Raw genomic sequence first — 5,386 nt, forward strand, 5'->3', positions numbered from 1 at the left:
AATACTTCCCATCTCTGTGCTTCACTTGTTTTGGATTTTGTTTAAAAAAAAAATAAAGAAGAAAGAAAAGGTAATAATTTCACTAAGTCCTTAATGCTATTCTAGGCATCCAATGAGTTAATATAAGTTGAAGGTGTCACCAAAATTCCTGGCCTTGGTTCCATGAGAATAACTTTAACCACCATATGTTGGAACAATTTTATTCAGATATATTTGTCGTCTTTGATTTTCAAACTTCTTACTCTTGTATAGTTCTATCATGTATGGACAGATTCATGTTTGTGAAGTTGCTTTTGTGGTGATTCTTTCTCCATAAAGCAAACAAAACAATAAGAAACATAATAGAATAAGAAGATACTTCTGGAAGATGACAGACCTAACAGCAGCTTAGAAAGAACGTTCTGGAGTGCAGGAAAAGGCTCTCCAGTACTAAGAAGACTCCTTACATGTGGCTGAGGGAGACACCAACTTGAGATAGGTCCTTGGAACCCTGATAAGGACTTGGAAAGACACAGAAATAAGGATTGTGTCAGCAAATGTTGGCCAGCCTCCATTCCCTCCACCTACGTACAGTAGGCTGGAGGAGCCATGTGTGATCTGCACTCTGAAGCAGTGAGGCCATGTCCATAACTGAGTTCCTCCCTCTAACCACCGACACTATCCACGAAGCCTCAAGCACGAGGGGAGAGTGTCCCATAGGCTTATCTCACAGGTACCCTCTTCCATTCCTCTACCTCCCTCTTTTCCCACCCCTCTGCCCAGCATCTTCTTTTATGAGAATGCCATAATGCATAGCAAAAACGGCACTGTCAAGATTTTGAGGCCTGGAAGAGAACCCTGGAAGTACTTGAGCTAACTGATCACTGTTGCCAAATATTTCACAAGTAACTTGCCTTCCTTCTTGCCCTTGGACCCCAGAGAGGAGATAAAAAAAAAAAAGAAAAAGAAATCAGGACTAATTGGATCTGAGCGCCAAATGATCACCGGTTATACAGATCCATTTGAGAACGCATTACCTACCAGCCTCACCAAATGACCACCAGAATTGAGTCCATATGGGAACGTTTATCCTTTCCCAATAACTGGGTTGTGCTATATTGAAGGAGCATGGGGAAGAGAAGTTGAAGAACAACTTACACAAGGGAAGGGAAGTATTTCCATGCTGTCAGTTGTGTGTAAACGTACATTTGATCATTCTGTTCTATGATACCTTCGTAGCAACTGCTGGGTCATTTAGCTGTCCAGGAAACAAGTCTCTTCCATGAATTCCATTTCCTTCTCAGGCTATTTGCCAAGAACAACAGAACAAATGTTAACTCCAAGTCTGAAAAGTTTCTCTTAACTCACTAGAGTTCAGCCCCCACCTATTATCCTAAACTAACTGATAAAACAACCCTTTGATGCTATCCTTTGAACAAGTTATGCAAGCTGAAAGTTAGAGAAAAGGGGGCAGTGCGGGTAGCCTCAAATGAAGGAAGCTTTTGAGTTAGCAGCTATCCCATGTCTTAATTTCAGACACATGACGAACATTTCCCGTCTCAGGGTTGTAATAACAAGACCTATATAGCTTCAAAAGTATAGGCAGATACTTTTACATTTATTTCTTCATCTCTCACACACATAAAAACAAGTGCCCTATGTCACCTGACTTTTGTTTCTTGATTGCTATGATTGGTGTGCATTCCATTTTCTCTAGAATCTGAAAATAATTTCCTTGAATGGGAGTGTGAAGAAAACAATAAAGGAGAGGTGGAGCATGTTGCCTGTTTATATTCTTGGAACTCTAAATGTGCCTCTATTATACAATGGGTCTTGTTTTGTTGCAACTACTTATGCAAATCAGCTTAGCTGTGGATTCTTCATAAACCATAGATGAACTTACCAAATATAAATATAGGCCCTTTGCCAAAGAGTAAAAGAAAGACATATATACTATGACGGGAGTTCATGCCTGTAATCCCAGCACTATAGAATCTGAGGCTCAGGGTTCACAAATTCAAGGACACCCTGAATTACCTAATAAGACCATCACCCAATAAAAATAGGGCTGGGAGTTTGGCCTAGTAGTAGAGTGCTTGCCTAGCATGCATGAAGACCCGGGTTTGATTCCTTGGTACTGCATACATAGAAAAAAAGCCAGAAGTGGTAGAGCTCTAGCCTTTAAAGTCAAGGACAGTGCTCAGGCCCTGAGATCAAGATCAGGACTGGCAAAAAAAGGGGGGAGGTAAATATATTGTTAATTGATATTTATTGTAACAAAATGATTACCAAGTAACCCCTTACATTTATTGGACTGTCTCTCAGTTTTTATTGTGAAAATCATGACTTTTATTGGGCTTCCTTTCAGTGTTTAATGTTTAAATCTAGGATTGAAAGTAAGGAAGGCCTTAACACCCAGAGCTTTTCAAGAAATTTGTCTGACACTCTCTCTGAAGTGTAAAGAGACAGTGAGCCCCCAAATTTCATCTCAGATAATGATGCGTATGACTGGGTTCTAAATATGAGTGCCCACTGGCAGGACAAAGTCCAGATTGGTTACAGTATTTAAATGAGTGAATGGATGGAAATTATTACCCCTTGTACCTAGTACAGGCTCAGTCTCTTACTAAGGGCTTAATCAAAAGTTGCTGATCTGTGATATTGCATGACTGCTGGAAAATGCACATATTTTCAGATAAATTTATCAAGTTACATGTGTTTGCCTGTGTGTGAGTTCACACATGTAAACACATACATGCTCAGCAATACGCTAGAAAACAGATTCTTATGATCCTACAATAGTAGAATATCTTGTCTCCTCCATGCATTTTGGACTATTATAACTGTGTGCAGTTCACTTTCACAGCCTGAAGAATGATAACTGCAGGCTCAGGTAGTTGAAGGTGCTTAGACTGTGAGTTGTCTGTGCATGAACTTGGGTAAGCACTGGGATAGAATTCACTGACAGCAGTCATTTAGGGAAGGGAAGATCCTGACCTATGAGTAGCATATGGAAACACTGTATGCAGCTATGGTTACCACAGAGATTCAGGAGTGGATCATAGATTTTCCTGACCTGAGCTGGGCGTGGTGGCTCATGTCTGTAATCCTAGCTACTCAGGAGGTTCAGATCTGAGGATCAAGGTTCAAAGCCAGCCCAGGCACAAAAGGACCTGAGACTCTTATCTCTAATTAACCTCTAGAAATGGGAGCTGGGGCTTGGCTTAAGGGTAGGGCTGTAGCCTTAAGCTGAAGAGCTCAGGGACAGTGCCCAGGCCAAGTTCAAGCCCCATGACCCACAAAAAAAAAAATCCTGACAGGCTAAAAATTTTGAAACAGGGACTAGGAGGAGGCGATATTAACAACACACACACACACACACACACACACACACGCACGCACTCAGAGTCAGATAGTGAAAAGTAAATCTTCATCAGATATTGTGAATTTCTGTCTTTGGAACATATAGAGAGCTATGGCTTAAGAAGGTTCAACACTATTTACCAAAATTAGAGCCAACGCCATGAACATAGAGGAAGCTCAAGTTAGAACCAAAGAGGCACTGCTCTGCCTTAACTTCCATCTCACCACTTCCAATGGCAGTGAAGAATGAGACTGACCAGTGTTGAGACTTGGAGATCTCAGGACTTCTAGCTTTGACTAGTGAATCAAATCTTGGGTTGGTATAATTGGGTGCCTGTCGTGTCATGCAGGAAGTAAATGCTTCCTACCCATAACTTCTAAATCTAATCACTGAAATAGTGTGTGTGTGTGTGTGTGTGTGTGTGTGTGTGTGTGTGTGTGTGCGCGCGCATGCATGCCGGTGCACACGTACTGGCACATGCACATGCTCCAATACTGGGTCTTGATCTCAAGGCCCAGGCAGTAACACTGAGCTCTGTAATTCAAGCCCAGTACTCTACCACTTGACCCACGGCTCTCCATCTGGCTTTTTGCTCAGAAAAGAATCTCATAGACTTTATTGCCCGTGCAGACTTTGATCTGTGATCCTTAGGTCTCAGCCCACCGAATAGCTAGGATTACAAGTGGGAGTCACCTATGTTGGCAAAATGTGACCTTTTTATACTAGCATACCAGATCTCAGGACCATACCATGTGGTGAAGGAAAACCTTATAATTAATCTCTGAACTGTGCAGCTCAAAGCCAATTTCTGTAACTAATAAGTCTGAAAGACCCAAGACTCATCTAACCTCCTTGGAGAATATACTAGGTCTTTAGACATGGAAGAAGTGAATCAGAGAAGAGACTAAAAAGACGAGCCAAGACAATAATAAAGGAGAAAATTGGCACAGAGCCTTATTATTCCGTGAGGTGGAGGGAGTTTATTGGATTTCTGGCAAAATCCACTTTATCTTCTCAATTCAATCAGATTGATAAAGCCTCTGAAGATTTATACCATGCTGTCATTGTTTCTCTGACCCAGCTGGTGACTATGATCATGCTCCAACATTAAATAGGGAGAAAATAAATGTGTGCTCTCTCTGAAATGGCATCCACATATGTCCTCAGACAGACACATCCAAATCAGCCAGAGAAGGCACACCAAAAACATGGATGAGCAGCGATGGAATGGGCTCCTTTCCCTGCACAGGCAGCTGATTTATTTTGAGCAAAGCAGTATGTAATGCTAGATCGGATTAAATCTTTCTCTCTTTTTCTCTTGCTCTTTCTCTTTTCTGACAAGAAGCCAACTAAACAAATGTTTTTGTTCCTAAGTCTGTCCCCCTGAGAGACCCCAAAAAAGAACTGAGATGACTTTCTAAGCCACCTTCAGTTAAATATGGCTGTCAACATTCTTCCTTGCCAGACTTTTTAGTAACTAGAAAAAAAAATCTCTAAGTGAATTGTCCTAGAATTAATCACCTTCATCCACAGAGAATGCCATTCTTTATTTCAGCACTCTGGGGCTTCTGGGAACTCCTTTTGGATTAAATTATTTTTTAATCAGGTGCTGATATTTGTTGTTTTTTTTTTTAATGGGCTGTCAAAAAAAAAATCTCCACTTTCTGCCTCTCTTTTTCAACCCCAACCCCTGACTGAAAGTCTAATTGACCTAATGCTAAATTTCCTCTTTTGCATAAGTGGTCCTCAAAAAAAAAATGTTGTTTTGGAAAAGCATAGATGTCATAGGCACAAAAAATCATTTTGCCAAAAAAAGCCTAATAATTCTATGCAAAATCCCTGTAAGTCACTAAAGGGTCACATGGGTTTTTTTTGTGTGACTCAGTTTCATGGATAAGAAGCCAAAGACACATAAAATGACTTTATTGGATGATAAATTCCACACCCCCAAGACAAAATTAGACTGCCACCCAGTAAATTCTTACAGATTTCATTTTCTTCCTTATGTTTTACAGCTTTTTTTTAAAAAAAGAATGCTTTTGT

The sequence above is a fragment of the Megascapheus bottae genome, chromosome 21 (genome assembly GCF_031878675.1).
Source record: "Megascapheus bottae isolate mThoBot1 chromosome 21, mThoBot2.hap1, whole genome shotgun sequence".
Taxonomy (NCBI): domain Eukaryota; kingdom Metazoa; phylum Chordata; class Mammalia; order Rodentia; family Geomyidae; genus Megascapheus; species Megascapheus bottae.